Raw genomic sequence first — 18317 nt, 5'->3', positions numbered from 1 at the left:
GCCTTGGAGATGGATGCCATCATTGTTCAATTAGACAACTGGTCTGAGCAGAAACCAAATGTACTCCTCCATAACTGAGAGGAGTCTTTGTTGTTTCCTCATGCCATGACATCTTAGGCAGACTCTGACCTCTTTGTCTCTTTCCCTGGAGGGTGGATGAGTGCAAATGGGTGGCTGGGTTGCACAGCGCTGGCTTGTCTGCAGACAGAAGGACTCAAGAAAGTTGGGATGCTCTGGGGATGCAACTGGGCAGAGAATCAGACAGCCATGCACTCACAACATATTGGTAACCCAGAGACCCAGATGTTTTGGCCCATGTTCACTGAAAAGTTGAAGCCTGACTAAAACAGAATTAGTAAGAGAAAAAGAGCTCAAGTCTATGGCTTCTTCAGAATGGGAGGTTTTAATTCTAGAAAAGTTACCAGACTGTATTTTGGCTTTTTTTCCGATCTTCCTGCCTGTGCTCATTAAGTGGAAATCAGAGTCACTGGACCATCATCTGAGGGTGTGTTTGATGGTGCTGTGGAGACCTTGGCAGTCAGCTGCAAGCCCCACAGGTCTTGTGGAGCCTTCAAAGGCAGGATGAAAATGGCATTTATGTATGTCATAAAAGCATACATTTGTTCCAATGCCTTCCATTTTAACATGGTGTTTTGCCAGAATGAATTCCTTCTGAGTAAATAGCAACAATGTGTAATTAGTGTTCTCCTGGTTAATGCTTGATTAATGTGCTGTTCTAAGAAAAATGCAATCCTTGGAACTGTATTCATAGAACCATCATAGAATCATAGAATGGTTTAGGCTGGAAGGGACCTTAATGATCATCTAGTTCCAGCCCCCCTGCCATGAGCAAGGTCGCCACTAACCAGATCAGGCTGCCCAGGGTCCCATTCAGCCTGGCACTGCATGCCTCCAAGCATGGGCCATCCTCAACTTCTCTTGGCAACCCATGCCAGTGCCTCACCATCCTCTGAGTAAAAACTTTCTTCTCAACGTCTAACATAAATCTTTTCATTTAAAGCTATTCCCCCTTTTTGCTTGTATTCATCAGAGCTTTGCAGGTAGTTTAGAGAAACTGTGATCTCTGCATGAAAACTCCGCTCTCATCCAAATGTATTCTACTCTGATGAATAGGCATGTGTAGGTACTGAAAAACTGAAATGAAACTGAGGTCAGTACATCCTCCAAGCACTGATGGGAGAACTCAGACCCCTAATTACAGAATTTCAAACAGTTTGGCAGGGACCTCTGGGTCCATCTGGTACCATCTGAATCCCTGCTCAAGTAGGGCCACCTAGAGCAGGACCACATTCAGGTGTTTCTTTGAAGATCTCTAGATTGACTTTATCAATTCACTTTTGAGATCATTGTCATGTTATTTCTAGGGCCATGATAATATGAAAACGTGTTCAGGACCGCTTCCTGGAGTGGGTTCCTCAAAGTCATTGCCTTTGTTGCTGTAGTGGATTCAGAAGGGTTCAAGCGACCTGTCACAATGAAGCCGTTCTACTCCTAGCTCAGGGCATTAGCACGTTGTTGTCTAAATTAAGATGTCCACTGAATGTCCTATCTTGCCACCTGCTATTAACTTCTCAGTTATTCACTCCTTGGATACAGCTTGGCTGCAGCTCTTTACAGTTTTCCTGACTCTATCTCTCTGCTTTTCTTTGTCATGGTCCTGACACTACTTGAAGCAATGACTTTCCCAGATGCCACCTTTGGTGCATCATAGCTGAAATGGTGTAACAGTTGCCCCAGCTTCCTTCAAGCAGAGCACAGCCTGCCCTGGGGCAAGGAGCTTGTCATCATATGCCTGCCTGCCTAAATATGACCATCAATATTGTTGTTCTGAGAAGCTCAATGTTTCTACCAGCTATCCCTTATCTTTCTGTGGTGAAGCTATCAAGAAGCAGCAGATAGCTTTTTTTTTCTGAGTGAAACCAGTAAATTTGTTGTAACAGATTCAAAAGTGGGGAATTTATGTTAATCTTAGCTGAGGGGCAAATAATACAATTGTAACTGTAAGCAGAGAGGAAAAAAAAACAACAAAACAACCTGGAGAAGTGCAATACAGGAACAGTCTTATGAGAGCACTCTCTCAAGCTTACCTTTCATCAGTCACTCTGGCTTAAAGGGATAAATATTTCATACCTTCTTTTACCTACACCACAGCCATCTCATCTCTTGGCAAATTCAAGCCTATACTTTCCTATCCTTAACAGACTCCTAATAATCCTACTCTGGAGAATCTGTTTTGATATTTAAGGGAGTTACACTCAGAGGAAATAAACTGTGATCAAGTATCCAGTGTTTGAACTTAGGAACCACTGGTCTCTGATTTGCCTGCCAAAACTGACTCTCTGCAGAATCCTGGGCAAAGCACAAGTGTGCAAATTTTAGGTCTCAAAAAGTCAATAGATGTCCTGGGATTTCAGTAGCTCTGTTTCTGTAACTGAATGTCCAGACAGCCAAATTTCAGCTACAGAAGCACTCTGGTCATTAAAACAAACAAACACTACATAAATGCTATAGATGTTGTTTTAATGAGGAACACTGAATAGTATATTCTGCTTACTCTTTAAGAGGATGATAGTTATATCCATCCTGAATTATCACCACTAAGTCAGATATGACCCATGGCAGTGAATGACTTTCACTACATAAATAAATACATTACATTTATTTCAGCCATTGCGATGCCCTCTCTCGTACTCTGTATTTTGGCATCTATTCCACTGTCTGGCTTCTTGGCAGAAGGCTGTGCAGGTTGTCAGAGGAGTCAGAATGCACTGATACATCAATTTGCTGGCCATTTGAAGTGCTGGCTATCTTCCAGAAATTAATCTGTTCCCCTCCCTTAGACTCGTGGATGAACAATAAATTAGCTGAGAGTGAGCAGTGACGTACTCTGAAACTTATATGTGTGCATGGTTAACATCCATAAAATGATATTAGAATTCAGGATATATTACTACATTCAATCTGTACAAAGGGAGACTAAGCTGCGGAGTGGTTGAAAATCATACCCTATTAGTGCTCAACCTTTTACATCGTGAAAGGTGATGATAGATTTTAATTAGCAACGTCATCTTGGTTTGTGATATCTTTATCTCCAACAATTTATCGTATCAATTCAGTTAGTGGTAGCAAAGTGTCTATGAAAGTCATGGACCAAGGGTTAATTTCTGGCTGCCTTTAAATTGATGGCAGAACTCCCAGTGACTTCAAAGAATGAAGAGCTCACCTGACTTCTCAGCTGGTATAAGTTGACATACCTCCATATACTTCAATAAAATCAATGAAGTCTTGATGATTTACTGCAAGTGAGTACCTGGCTCTTAAGTTATTAAGGCCTATAATTTATAAAGGTATAATTATGGAACTATAATTCCATCAAGGTTTTCTGGCAATATCACGGACCAGAGTTAAGTGAATTTTGCAAATAAATGTAATGATCTTGCAGTGCAGTGGAAATATCTCCCTCTTTCTAGGTAAGACTCTTAACACAAAGATATTAAAATAGATTTTAATCCACTTACAGCAATAAATGGAAAAGAAATGTTAGCTGCAGACTTGAAATACCATGGCAGTAAATCAAAACATGCAGTTTGAAGCAGGCACTCATAAACGATGCATGGTCCCCAGAACTGCTGTGAGAATGTTAGGCATAAAATCTGCTCTTGAATCTGATTTTTCTTTTAGTTGTCATTATTTACCAGCTTTGATATAGGGGCTCTGATTTCAAAGGTAAACACATCCAGATAGAAAGACATGTCTGAATCACAACCCTGAACCTGGAAAACTCTGAGACTTGGAGGAAGAACATGCATGGCTGAAGTTTGGACCAAGCATAATAATTTTGAGGATACACGAATGCATATTTTTTTCTGACTCAGAAGTCAAGGTAAACAAAAGAAGAAATAAAAAAAAACACACACAGAGAAAAGTAAATTGAGTAACATGTTCTCCCCTTCACATTTACTCATGTAGCATGGGTTTTTTCAAGAAAGATGCTCAGCTGTGTGCATGAGATATCAGTCACAGGTCCAGATCTCTAACATCTAATGATTGAAAAGGGACTTCAAATATAAATCTCCCTTGTGCCACGGTAAACTTTATTTTCTCTGTATTTGCTCAGTAAGGACCATAAAGAAAATAAATGACAGATTTCCTCTGTGGGATTTAATATTTGTGATTCTGTGAGGATCTTCAAGGATGAGGGACTGTAAAAAAATCAAAACTGCCCTCTGAAATCAGCACATTTTCTGTTCTATTAAATAGCATTTTAAAAGTAATTTCCTGTTAAAATTAAAATGACAAACTTCCCTCCCAGAATCTCATTTCTAATTCATGCTGAAGTCACCGAAATTGGGGTACATGGTTAAAGTTTATTACCTGCTTGACCAGTGCTTTGCTGTACCAAGCTTAGGCATGATCCTAAAACTCAAACACCATTTTTTATTTTCTTCAATTGGCTCTAGCACAGGTGCTACCACAATATCTCCTCTACACTGGAATGCTGTTCATCCCAGTACATTTCTCCCAGGATGTGGAAAAAGCCACTGTTGCTTAAGGCTGAAAACATGCTTTAGAGTGATAAATATCGAATCTGGGAATTTGCAACGATACTGCCCAGTTTATACAGCTGAAGAGCCAATCCTTGATAATAATAAAAGTTAATCTTAAAAATCTTTTTGGTAATCTATGCTGAAGGAACCCAAGACTGGCAATTAGCTCAAGTTTTTAAATACACTAAACATTTTTTTAATACATGCACATAATTGTGGGGAAATGATTCATTGAGATGCAGGCAGATCTGAAGTGAAAAACATCTCAGAATAACTTGGATGGATGATGGCATACATCCTTTTAGGAACAGGAACCTAATAATTGAAACCTCAAATAAGGAAGCCTCTTCTTAATATGGAAATCTTGCCAGAAGGCCTTTGCTTTAGTTCACGTTTGTGGATGAGTTTCTCTTACCACAGTAGACATGACTGCATACTGTACTACTGCACACTGTACATTACTGTTTACTGTCGGTTTAATTGACTGCAATGTGTTATCTGATTTACTAAGCTACAATGAGGCAAACAGACACTTAGCTGAAATATTTTACCATAGCTCTAAATTACCTCAAGAAGCAAACTTCAGTTATAAATTTCCCTAGCATTTGGAATAATTTATTTTCCACTACGTGAAGCAATTTGTAAAGCGTGGAGGCTGAGACTGCCCTGGATTCCTCCTCAGCCCACTCTCAGGTCTGGCGTGTGGTGAATGCATGGGATTTTTCATGTGCAGTGCAAAGGGGTGACATGGGAGGTGAGGGCACATGGTGGCTTTGTCTCAAGCAAAGATTGCTTTCCCCAGACAAGCTGCCCTACACATTTCTCCAAAACCATTAGTGTTGCAGAGCTGCTCTTTCAATCACAAAAGTCCTGCAGTGACCCGAATGTATTGAAGACATCTAATCTACATCTTGACTAATAAATTATACATTGCCAGGGGATTGTCCTAGGGCTGGCACTTGTCAGCACTGTTATATTGTTAGAAAACTCCCCAGCAGAGCCTGGGAATTAGCGTGGGTCAGCCACCCCTCGCAGTAGGACACCTGGAAGAGGTTACAGTGATTCGGAGGGCCAAACAGAAGTCACAAAACACCCTCTCTGTAGTTGTTTTGATCATTGTCTTTTAAAGAACCTGACACAGGGCCAGGCACAAGGGCAGAAAAAGCATATTTTTAATGGGTTGAGCTCTATCACAGTGATTCTCATCACAGTTCCTGGGAGAAGCCAGGCCTTCTGCTGGTGCAAACCTTGCAGGAAGCCTGGAGGATTACCCAGCCCCTCTTGGTCAGGTAGCAAAAGTTGAACACACAAGCAAGGTCAGGCTGCATCCCTTATTTAGTTTTTGTCTCTGCCTTTGGAGGATTAGTGAGGATTTGGAGTGGAGAGCAGCACTAGTCTCTCCTACTCTGGATGTATGCAGGCAGCCCACCCTAGTCAGACTCCTTCCAGACTTTCAGGTCACTGCCAGCTGCCGCAGAGCAAGTGTGGATGCTTTCCTATTTTCCTCTTCTGCAGAAGCCCCTGAGAGGACATGAGCATGGCTGGGGCTGCCCACCTTTTCCCCTCACATGTGCTGGGGGAGAGCAGCCACCTTATTGTGCTGCTGCTCTGCTCCTGCCCATTGCCCATCACCTGTTTCCCACCCACTCTGAGGTCACGCTCTAGCCACTATTGCACTTTTGGTTTTAATTAGGGCTTGATACTAATTGCCTTCAATGAAGTTATTTTCACACCACAGCTGATCAGAGCCAGAAGACTTTGTCTGTTCCCTTAAGAAATAATTTCTCCTGCTCCCTGGGGTGGAGACAAGGCAGCAGTGCCTTGGCCTAATTGTCTCTTAAAATATGCAGGCAGCTCCCACAGCAGTCATCAGACAGCCACACGTGCATCTGGGGAGGCCTTGTGTTGGTATCCATGCCCTCATGCTGAGGGACAATTGCCAGCATCCCCCGCCTACTTTAGCCCGGGATGTTGAAGAGGAGGGGGTGTCTCCTTAAAAGCAGACAAAAGAAGCCTCCCCTCACCCCCTGCTACAATACAAAGGCTGGAAATAAATCTTCCTGCTGACTGGGCAGATTCAGGGAGAGAGATGCCAGCTAGGGAACACTGACACAGTTAAAAAATAAAAAGGATTCTGTGAATCAACACTGGCTTGGCACTGCAGCCTGACAAATCCTACCCTAATCCATGCAAAACCTCGCAAACCAGTCAGTGAAATGCACAGGGAAATTCTGCTGGCCTGAATTTGCCCACTGCCTTCATCATGCATAGCCCTAGTCCCCCCATTGCTCCTGGTAACCCCCTCCGTAGTTCCTGGCCCCAGAAACTGAACTTCATTCTCAAAACTCTGCCTGAGCTGAGCCCTCTGCTTCTGTAATGCACTGCCTGGCCACAGATGAAATAATTGGTACCAACAGGGAAGACATGATTTCTGGTTAAATAAGAGCCATCATAGAAATATAGGGCAGGGTGGGGCTCAGAGGAGCTGTGTAGCCTCTTTCCATCGCCTCCGGTTAGCATTAGTGAGAGCAGCCTACTCCTGGCAGACCTGTGCTCGGTGTCACTGAGGTGCTGCCCCTTGGAGCCAAGATGAGCACTTTTCCTTTTGTCAGCACATGTAGCTGACCAAGCTCTCTCTGCTTTGTGATAAACTTATTCTGCATCTGTGAATTATATTGATAATTAATGGACACTGAGGGCTAGATCTTCACCTGAGAGGAACTGGCAGGGCTCTTGGCAGGCATTGCAGCTGTGCTGTATCAGTTCAGACCAGAGCCTGATAATACTCCTGAAATCAATGCAAGCTCATGGAGTCAGTGCAATCTCCCAGGTTTTGCTCTGGTGTCTGAGGTGCCAAGGAGGAAGACCACAGTAGGTGCTCAGCAATACAGCAGTGCTCTGCCTTGAACCAGGAGCAGGATTAAGGCAGTGAAATCATGGAGAGCATCACTTCTCTAAGACTACCCCATTAAAGTGAAAAAAATAAACCTCATTATTACAGAGATAAAGATTGAACACACACACACACACTCAGACATACAAAAGAGAAAATTTAAAAGTACCTTTCACATTTTCACAACGTTGACGTTAGACTTCTGGTTCTCCTATTTCACAATACTGCAAAGGATCTTAAGGGGATTGATGGTTCTGCAGGGCAGAGGCTGTGCCTTTATTTTCTTTGGGAAGTACCTTGAGCACCGTTGGTTCTTGCTACCAGAGAGAAATAACAAAAATCTGAAGGCATAAGACAAATATACTCCTTCAAGAGTTTCTAATAAAATGATAATGTTGAGCGAGTCTGCCAGTATGTTCTGTGTCCAGATGCACTGCAGCAGAAGGGAAGAATTTAACATGTTTTGAAAATGCCAATTGTCTGTTGCCAAAGATGCTTATGATCCCACTGCCAGAAGGGTAGGCGGTGGGGATTAAGATGTCAGAGGAGACGTCATTCTACCTAGGCAACATCGATTTCACCGAAGAAGACAATGCAAAGACAGTGCTGTTTCCTATCAGGAAGATTCCTTTTTCTTGTCTTACATTCTGGGTTCTTCACTGTGGCAAAGCTACTTTTATAGAAGCTCTTTGTATTCCCTGGGATATATTTATGGTGATAGCAACCAGGATATAGGATAGGAGGTATTTTTCCATCTACAAAAGGGACTTCTGAGCTCTTCCGTGCCTGTGAGTACCTCCTGGTCCTCCATTACCATATGGGTGTCTGGGATAGATGTTAGAGTTGCCATGATGCAGAGGGAATGTAGCCCAAGGTCATGTCCAGTGTGTGAGTAAGAGAAACAAATGGATCTCCAGAGTCCTGGCTGGTGTCCTCAGCATTCAGCCGGCACGGACTGTAAGCAAAGGTTCCATGCACGCTGCTGAAGCCCCTGGTGTCCTCATCTTCTAGCTGTGCTGCTACATCCTGGGAAGGAGTAATCTCTGTGTTTTGCAGTCAGGGTCAAACCCAGCTTGCATGTTTGGACTTTCTGAACTGTCTCCTGATGTTCCTACTTCTTTCAGACTTTTTCTTTCCCTTGTGGCTTTCTCTGGTTTGCCACAGGTTGGGTGTGAGTTTGGATCCCTAATCTTGTCAGTGTAGATTTTAGAGGCATTTTTGCAACCTCTGCCCAGTTCAGAGGTTTTAAGCATCTGCATAAATCCCTCCCCTCGGGGCCAGCATTAACTACATGGTTAACCTGAAACGTGATTAGAAGCCATATTTCAGTGGGAGTTAAGCATATGCTTAAATTCTGCTCTAAATGGATACTTTCTTGAACTGGAGCCTGCATTTTTTTCTATGATCCCTCTTTGCTCCTCCACATACCTTTACTACAAATTATTCCACAATATACATATGGCTCAGAAAGTATATCGCCCTGTGGCTTTTACTCAAAAAATCTCAATTGATGCATCACATACTTAACCTCTTGAACAAAGGAGTTAACTTTACAGGATCAATTTACATGCAAGGGCCAAAGCTTTTGGATGGAAACTAGCTGTCATGTGGTGTGCAGTCGAAAGAGCAAACAGCTTATTCATTTTGATAGCATTGGATTCAGAAACAAAACACAGACGGCAGAAAGAGTCTGCCCAGATTTCCAAACATAACGCTTGTCCCTGCACTAAAGCGTATTTATTTAAACCTTCTCTCTGTGCTTGCAGTCAGTTATTAGAGTTAACTCCCAATTTCCTCGCATTAGATGGTTCAAACTGGCCCTACTGCTCAAGCTCTGCTGTCCATTATGTATAGGCAGCTCATACTGTAGTGAAAAGTATCTCTGTGTGAGCATTGATACCAGAGATCAAATAGACATCAAACACTGGGCTTATGTCACTGGGACATGTTTGTGCAATAATACGTGCCACTCATTGGACCCACAGACTCCCAAGCTTTGAGGAGGACTCTTTGAATGACACTCACATACTCTTCATATAGTTCCTTCACTTTACATGTTCAGTTATGCATTAATCATTTGCATTTGCAATTCTAGGCCCCCAGATATGCTCATTTCACTTTCAATGTAATGAATGTGCAGGCTATTAAGATGATGACTTAAGTCTTTTAGTGCTTGGCCATACAAACTTAACCCCTGTCAGCAAACACTTGGTCACAGAAATGGCCTCATTAATCTGTTGCTGCTGTCTTCAAGTGCTTGCTCTGTAAAGCTCACGTGGGCTGATCCTGCAGGGGTTCATCCAAAACTCACTGAAGGAAGTGGGAGTTCTTCTATCATTTCATTGAGCATGGCACCAGCATTTTAAGAAAAAAAAAAAAACCCACCACATTATAAGAATGAATTCAACTGCTTTAGAGAGTTGTTACTTATAATGTAATATGGCATCACCAGTTGCCTCCAAAATTGATTCAGCAGGACACCTACAATTTTTTGCAGGTCCACCTACAGATGTATCAATTGAAAATGGAAAACCAGAAAAAAAGTGACATTCACAAGTTTTTTTTTTCCTGTTTTCTAAGGATGAATTTAGAGAATATTTCTATCAAATTCCTTTACTATGTACCCAGTTTTATGTTACTGATTGGTACTGCCCTGTAGAGTTGCATAGGATCAAACTCAGGTATTAAGTCCCGAATGTATGGATGTCTCATTACATCTGCGTGACTGCAATGAGCAAGGAGTCACAGCTGGGTGAAGCAAACACACAAACAGCAGAGAGGGAGTGACAAAAATAGGGAAAACATGTTCTGTATCAAAACCAGCCATCTGGGCTCACTGCCTGTCCAGTGGAAATAGACTGTAAACAGGACAGTACATGGTCTCTAGACTCTCACTAAGTGCAGGGGAATTCTGACCCCACTGGGAATTCCCACTTTAGACTAACAGCCTCAGCACAACTCACAGTGCTGAGAAACTTGAGCTTTGGATGTGATTCCTGAGTCAGGCCCTTCAGCTACACCTAGAGAGCCACTCAGGGCCAGGGCACAAGCTAGACAATGTCCCTGATCAGTTATTAATTAGCATGTTCACTTGAAAAGCTTTGATGTGACCCAATCAGCATTGCCCAAGGACTAGTGACACAGCTCAGGGGCCACCAGGTAGCAAGGAAGTGCCTATTCTGTTTTGGAGGTGCTGAGTTTAATGGACACAAGCTACATTACTCATTTGCACTTAAGAACATGTAACCCTTGGAACCATAGAATGGTTTGTGTTGGAAGGGGCCTTTAACAATCCTCCACCCCCTTTTCCCCTTTCCATAAGCAGAGACATAATTCACTATATAAGGTGATCTGAAGTCCCATCCAACCTGACCTGGAATGCTTACAGAGAAGGAGCATCCACAGCTTCTATGGACAGCCTGTTCCGTTCCTCACAGCCTTCATAGTAAATAATTTCTTTCTCATATCTAAACGTATACTTTTTAGTTTAAAAGCATTACCTCTTGTACTAACACTACGGACTTCAGTAAAAAGTCACTTTCTCACTTCCCATCTTTCCTATAAGCTCCCTTTAAGTATTGAAAGTCTTCTATATGGTCTCCTAGGAGCCTTCTCTTCTCTTGGCTAAAAACCCTCATCTCTTTCAGCCATTCTCTGTGCGAGAGATATTCCAGCACTCTGATCATTTCTGTGTCCCTCTGGACCCACAGCATCCTGTCTTGTTCTTTTTACCAATGCTGATTTTTCCCTTAACCCAGCCATTGCTTTTTACATCAAGGTTGTATAACAGCACTGCTTCAAACTTACATGGTGAGTTTGGCTCCTACACTCATGAGTGTTTGCAGAAGGGTTGAAGAGACCATGAGGGATGCATGGGTCCCTTTGTCCATGCCACACTGCTAATTGCTGAGGTCACTGTCTCCCAAAATATTGGCACTAACAAAGACCATCACCCCAGCAGCTGGTTCACCTTGTAAGGCAGACCTGAGTCAGGAAACAGGCTTTCTTACTTCAGCATTTAAGACATAATGCAATAGGATCAGATATGGTTTTTGAGTTCTGCTTTCAATGCCAATACTTGGATCATCACTACCAGATAGAAACCAAATCTAGATGCCTCTGTGTATTTTTTTTTTCAATACCAGATGAATGTTTATCCACACCTCTAGCTTGTTCCTTTTTGAGGTTTTCTTTCCTTCAGAACAAGAAGCTCTGCATGATTTTGGCACAACCCCCGGGGCCATGTGATGAGTAAGAATGTAAGCATACTCACATAGGTCAGTTCTCAGCATGTCTGAGTGCATCCTTGTCACATGCTGTCTGCAGAACTGTCCTCTCTCTCTGAAAAGCATGAGGAGGTGGGCACCCAGCCCTCCACATGTTCAAAAATCCCAAACATAGTACTCAACACTTCTAGCATCACTTGTAGCAGCATGAGTGTTCGTGAAAGGTCAGATCTTTCAGGACTGGGAATTGTTCCAGAAGTAGTCAAAAGCAAACTAATAGCTCTAGCCATGCTGTTCTGAAGGGTGTTGCTAACAGGCAGAGTTCAAACACTGGGCCCTTTGCATGAAGCCTTGCACAGCAAGCTTTGAAATGTTGCAGAAAGTCTTGAGGGTTGAACCAGGAAACCACATCTCAAAGCAAGTTTTTTTGGGGGGCCAAGAATGTATTGGAGAAGTGTTTTGGGTATTGCACAGGTGAGATTTGCTGCAACAGCTCCATGTGGTTAACATTTGTGCTCGGGGGTGGGAGCTACATGTAACATGCAGCAAGCGAGGGCTGCTCTGTGTGCTCAGCAGCTGTGTATGACATTATTCCTGTACTTTTACTGAAGCATTGCCCCATCCATCCTCCTCTGGATGGATATAACCTCATGACTTTGTATTACTGAGAGGTGAAAACACAAGTGCTGGCCCTTCTCCTTGGTCTTTGTCCTCTGCCCCATTCTGCTGTAAATATCTTTATCACCGAGGTCTGCTCCATGTCAGTGCACAGAAATAAATACAGCCTGAGCTTAGCTTTCAGATTTGCTTGCGTAACTATTTAGAAGTTATCAGTATGTTCTGGGTAGATTCACACAGCTTTTATGATTGGGAAGGAAAAGAAACAATCACTAGCCATTAAGTACTATTCTCACAGTCATTACTTGACATAGGCATTCCTGGCAATGAAATATCTGTCTCACTGGCTGCAAAGAGATCACCAAATCAATTATTTGCATTAACATTTTATTCCTTCCCCTACTAGACATTTGTTCAGCTTGTTTATACTCACACCACATGGCCACAAGCTGTGCAGTTAGTAATAAATGAGGGAATACATTTATCTTTGGAAACTTAGGCCAAGCCAAAAACTTGATGGCTTGTTTTTCTAGGAGAATAACATGTGAGATTTTAGTCAGATAAATCCCATTAGCAATAATGGGATTGCCTACACTAATTGCCCATATAATAAATTTCAGTAATAACAGTCAGGATTTTACAGTATACAGCAGGTTTCAAGAAATGAAGGGAAGTACTGGGGCTTTGTATCTCCCTAATGGAGTCTCAGAAGAGGGCTCTGTCAGTTGGATACCAATACCTGAAGCAACATTTGCTTATTCCTTTCACTGTCAGACCGCAACCCATCTGCCATTTCCCTGCCTTAGCACTCACTCTCAGTGCCTTCTGAGGTATGAAGATCCCTTAAGTAAAGAAAAAAAGCTAAGTCTTCCAGAAATTCCCACCTGGTCTTCCCAAAGCATGGACAAACTTAAACCACTGACTGAGTCTTCCTAGCCATGAGGGGCCACTTTGGGTGACAGACTTTCTTGCTGTGGCTGATGAAGATTGCTAATTTTTGCAGCATTCCATTTCTATCTTGTTTTATTGTGTATTACGGAGTCAATTCAGGACAGCCAGTACATTTGGGTTTGCCTGCCCTGGCCTAAGGCAGTCTTTCTGGTAGATGAATGGAAGAATCTACATGCTGTACTTCTGCAATCCCTCTGCATCTCTCCTGCATTCCCAGCTCCAAGCCCTTTTTCCCATTCTTGATAAGAAGGTTCAACTTCCTTGTTTACTTCTCTGGCCCCTTCCCATGCAAATGGATGCATGAGGTAGATGCATGGAACAAGAGCAGTCCAGTACATGTGAAATACTGAAGCTTACGTAGGAAAAATGTTATGCAATTTTCCCTGCCTAAGCTGCTTACACGTTGTGAGAACAACACATTCCAGTAACTTTTTTGGAATAAATCCCTGTGATCAAGAGAGAGCACAACAAGCCGTTTACGCACACAGACCCTGCGTTGTCTCCAAGCTGGTTATTTTGCCAGGGTATGGTTAAACTGAGCCCTCCTGAGCTGATGTGTTGGTGGAGACACACATACTTCCTACTTTCCCTCTCTTGTAGCTTAGAGCAGCCAATTTAAAATTTAATTTCCTGAAAGTCACCATTCTCACAAGCACTCTGCAGGGTGCCCACTCTACAATGAATCTATTTATATCTCCAGCCTGAGTAAAATGAAGATACGATTTCAAAATCTATAAGGGTAAGTTGATCCAATACTCATGTGGACATGCTCTTTTTCTGCTGGGAAGATTTTACACATGAAAACATTAACAGGATTTGCAAAATCCGTCTGTTTGCAAAGCCAGCATCTCCGAGTGCACTCAGTGCATTCAGATCTGTAAGTCACAGCAGGTGCATAAACTGTGGCTGACTCATGCGGCATGCAGAGAGACTAGCGCTGCTCCCCATTTCCTCTCACTGACAAAGAGAATGTTTTCACCCCTCAGATCACAGTGAAAAGCTGATTCAAATTTGCCGAGTCAGAAAATTCAGAACTCAAATTGTTCGAACCGGTAGATTCAGTAGGGAAATTCTGAAAGTCGAAACAGAGCAATAGCATTTCCACTGGCATTTCCAGAGCCTCTGACTGTAAAGGATCTCTAAGCTCCTTATAGATATTGATGAAATAAAGCTGCAGCATTCCCAAGTGCTGGGTAATTTTATTATCCTTTCTGCTAAGAGGAAAATGGAGACACGGAGAAAGTGGTTGGCCTGCGGTTTGTCTGCTCAGCTGCTGGAGGAGGAGGCTGCAGGATTTCAGTCCAAACCACAAGGCAGCATTATTAGAGGAAAAGCTGTTTTCTCTTTTGGGGAGTGGGGAAGGTGTCTAGGGAGTTTTTCTCCTCTTGGGATAAATGCAGTATATTCTGCCATTCTAATGAGAGCAGAGGTCTTCTCTCCCCACCCTCCATGGTTCCCAAAGGATCACAATAGTTGGTGCAAGTTTGCTCTGTACAGAATCCTCAGAGATGCTGTAATGAGAAGGGACACTTTCCTCAGACCATGGACTTACATAAGGGACAGCTGGTGTTTATCTGTACTTAGTTCAGGTGTAGGGTAAAAAGAGCCCTTTCTATCTGCTCAGCACTCTGGAATTGACCAGGGGATTTATCTTTCCAAGCACGAGTATGAAAAGCTCAAGGCTGATGAAGCAGTTTCATTTTGCTGTTTTTCCGTACTGTGTTTTCTTTCCCCTCCATAATTTTCCACTGAGTTTCTTTCAGCAAGTCGATTTACATGTTGGATTTTGGATAGGTGTCCCATTCCAGACCCAGCAGAGGAGGGGAAACCCCACTGCTTCAAGCAATAGAATAAAGAAAAAGCTTAAACTGGCAGAGATATTAGGAAATTATGAAAACAGACACATCTAGCAATATATTTCCATTCCCCTAGATCACTGATGCCTTTGACTGAAATGGAAACCTAGTGACTGGGATCTCCTCAGAGCAAGGGTCAGTGATTTCATAGGCAACAGTACTGCAAGTTATTCCAGCACGTGGGGATCCTCCTGTCCTGTTCAATATCTGTACCTGAGCTTCTGAGTGGCCTCCCTGCATCACAAATGGGGAGACATCAACTCCTCAAACTCACCTAGATCTGCTGCCTACTTTAGGATGGGTGAGCTACCACCTCCAAGCACCAGTTCCTCTCTTTTTGTTAATACAGGAGACTTGATGAACTGAGTTGCACTTCTCTGGGTACTGCTTACTTTTACCTCTTTGGGTGAATCCCAGTCTTCCTTTCCAAATAAATGTCTAGCTAAAATGGGGCCAAAACCTTTATTACAACCAACAACACTATGGGTGAGATATGGCTTTTCCTAGCTTCATGGCTGCTGATTGTGTGAGTTCTGCAGGCAGGAGATGGGGCTTGGCAGAGGCACTCAGCTTAGTTTAACTCTGCTGCTAGCAGGATATAAGTTGCAGTGACACAAAGCTCAGAAGCTCATTTACACTCTCTCTTAGATGCTTTTTGCAGGTCACTAAGATGTTTGCAGTCCAAATGTGGCCTGACAGATACCTTATTAATAGCAGACTTCTGCCTGCTGAGATCCACTACCCCCCTTGCATACACTAACTTGCATTACACCATGCTGGTGTTGGTATTTCCAGTGCTTTTTCACAATAATTTTAGGTGACAATATTGTAATGAAGATTTGTAGAGCTGTCAGTAACACACAGTTGTTTTTATGTCTTCAGCGTTAGTTTATTTTCTTTCTGTTTCTGAGAGTTTCTTCTTGCTGTACTTCCTTTTTCTTTTTTTTTTTTCTTCTTATTCTGGGAAAGAGATCTGTAAAGAAGGTGAGTCATGTGCCATGCGCATGAAGAACGGTCATGCTCACAGGCTCATTCTGCTTTCCTGTCATGGGTTTTAAGTCAAGAAAGTGCTTTTGCCTGGAAATGCATCACCAGCATGGCTGGGTCAGCAAGTCCTGAATGGAAAGGCTGCTGAAGTAAGAGCAGATCCTTCAGCTGTCAGCTCAAATGGGTTGGAAACAACAGTCCTCAGAGGCAGTGCCCTTCTATAAAGAGTCTTTGGCCCAACAGACAGTCAGTGTTTGCTCCTCCATCTTTTAATTATCACAGTCCAGCCCCTGACATCCTCTAGCTCAGGTTCCCTTATCCTTACCCCATTCCTGGAGGTGTTCAGGGCCAGGTTATATAGACCCTAGGCAACCTGATCTAGTAGATTGCTACCTGGCTCACAGCAGTGGGATTGGTACTAGGCAATCTTTAAGGTGCCTTCAAACCCAAGCCATTCTATGATTATATGATTCCCTGGGTAATTTGCACGGGTAGCACATCTGACATCCATGTCACAGTATGACATGCCCTGAAGTTTGGGGTGGTTGTAGCCCAGTGTCATCTGCAACTCAGAAAAGCAGAAGCAGGTAGTTGTATTGGGACTCTGGAGAAGCACTGGTGCCTTTGGAGAAGCACTGGTGCCTTCTACTGTCCTTCTGATCCTTGTGTGGAAACCTGGAGGAGAGTGCTTTGTTTGGAACCAGGTTGCTCTGCAGTCAAATCACAGCATCTCTCCTGCTCTCAGCATGACCCAGCTTCCTGTTTGAGGTGAAAGGGAGTAGGTTTTGATTGGGCTGAAGGTGTCCAGGGCTATTTCTCAGGGCCGTCCTATGGCCATGCAGAGTGAGTGCAAGGCCCAGAAGGCCTCATAATGGTCTTCTAGCTGTTAGAGGAGAGACACATGTCTCCAATAGAGAAAGTAGTCCTTGTCTGGGCTATGTCCCATCTGATGTGTCTTGACTCATTTTGAAGAAACTCATTTCCATATTGCTGTGAGCCTTGCAGTGCTTTGCATGCTGCCCTTATTTTCTGGATTAAGCCGGTGGTGACATATGAAACCAAAATAAAGCAACTGAAAATCTCCATTTTCTATTGCTGTTTGCTAGATGCAAAATAGCTCTTCCGGGCAGGCACCTCAACACAGCTCTCAGCAGCTGATTTTCTGGGGTCAAGGAGGGGAGACATGCAAATCAAAGATCTGTCGACACTTTCCCCAGCCACCACCACTGTCTGCTGTGGTACCCATGGAGAGCAGCTCTGCCTCTGTGTCCCCTCCCCTCCACACTGTCTGGAAGTACTGCAGACTCCTGTGATGCAGAATAACATCTGAGGCCTTGCTCACATCTCAGAGAAACTTGACCTAGTTTCTCTATCCACATACTTGCTTTACCAAGCTTACCTAAGTGGCAGATCACAGACTGAGCAAGATTTTAAACAGTAAGGCTTTTTTTCTTCTCCTCAGAATTAAGTTTAAAGAAGCATATGGCTGACAAACAAAGCCTTATTTCTGTTTCAAAAATTCTAAGCTGCCCTAGATATTTTGCTTTGCACTTCTGCTGAGCCCAGTATTTTTACTGCATGATCATGGTAGCATTGCAGAGATCCAGGGGAGACTGAGATTTCTGGATGTGCAATAACTATGAGAAGAAATTAAGCAGTGAGGAATATGCCCATGATAATAATAAAATTATTGTAAGGTTTCTGTTACGTTAGACTGTGCAGAAAGAATTAATAGAATTGACATTTATGTTAGATGTAACTTAATATTTTATTGTGATGAGATTAGAAGAGGAGAAAATATCTAATCTGAATATAGGATGCAGTCCAATTAAAGAGGATCACATGTGGAGTAGTTTTGCTTTCAGCTGCTTGGGCCAAGAACGTACTTTCTTCAGAAATTTCATGTTTAATTTCTGCAGTCTAGATTTATTATTTGGTAGGTCTAGACAGCAGGACAGTACATTTCTGATAATGGCCCAAGGCAAGGAACAATAGGGCAGTGGGAACAGCAGACCCTGTTTTATGGAATATTTTGCCCCAAACGTTGCCTAGGACTTTATTTCAAGCAATGACTTTAAAGAGTGGACCATAAAAAGGGATTTTTATCCTGGAAAAATCTGGTCTTCAAAGGGTAAAGGCTATTTTCCTCAAGGAATTTGTTTTATTACATCAACATAAAGATAACTTTGACAGCAAACCTATCAGAATAAGAGGATTT

General features: G+C 42.8%; 1 protein-coding gene across 1 annotated transcript in view; it reads right to left on the bottom strand.

Moving 5' to 3' along the window:
* ASAP1 (ArfGAP with SH3 domain, ankyrin repeat and PH domain 1) overlaps positions 1-7649 on the bottom strand; it is a 148542-nt gene extending 140893 nt beyond the window's left edge. The window contains exon 1 of the mRNA XM_065753174.1: positions 7631-7649. The gene's annotated coding sequence lies outside the window, so the exon portion shown is untranslated. The remainder of the gene's footprint in view (positions 1-7630) is intronic.
* Positions 7650-18317: the final 10668 nt, after the last annotated feature.

This window comes from Cyrtonyx montezumae, unplaced genomic scaffold, assembly GCF_038088225.1.
Source record: "Cyrtonyx montezumae isolate F1298 unplaced genomic scaffold, pur_monq_1.0 scaffold_8, whole genome shotgun sequence".
Lineage (NCBI taxonomy): Eukaryota > Metazoa > Chordata > Aves > Galliformes > Odontophoridae > Cyrtonyx > Cyrtonyx montezumae.
Note: the sequence above shows the minus strand (reverse complement) of the source record. Positions and strands in the feature narration are given on the sequence as shown.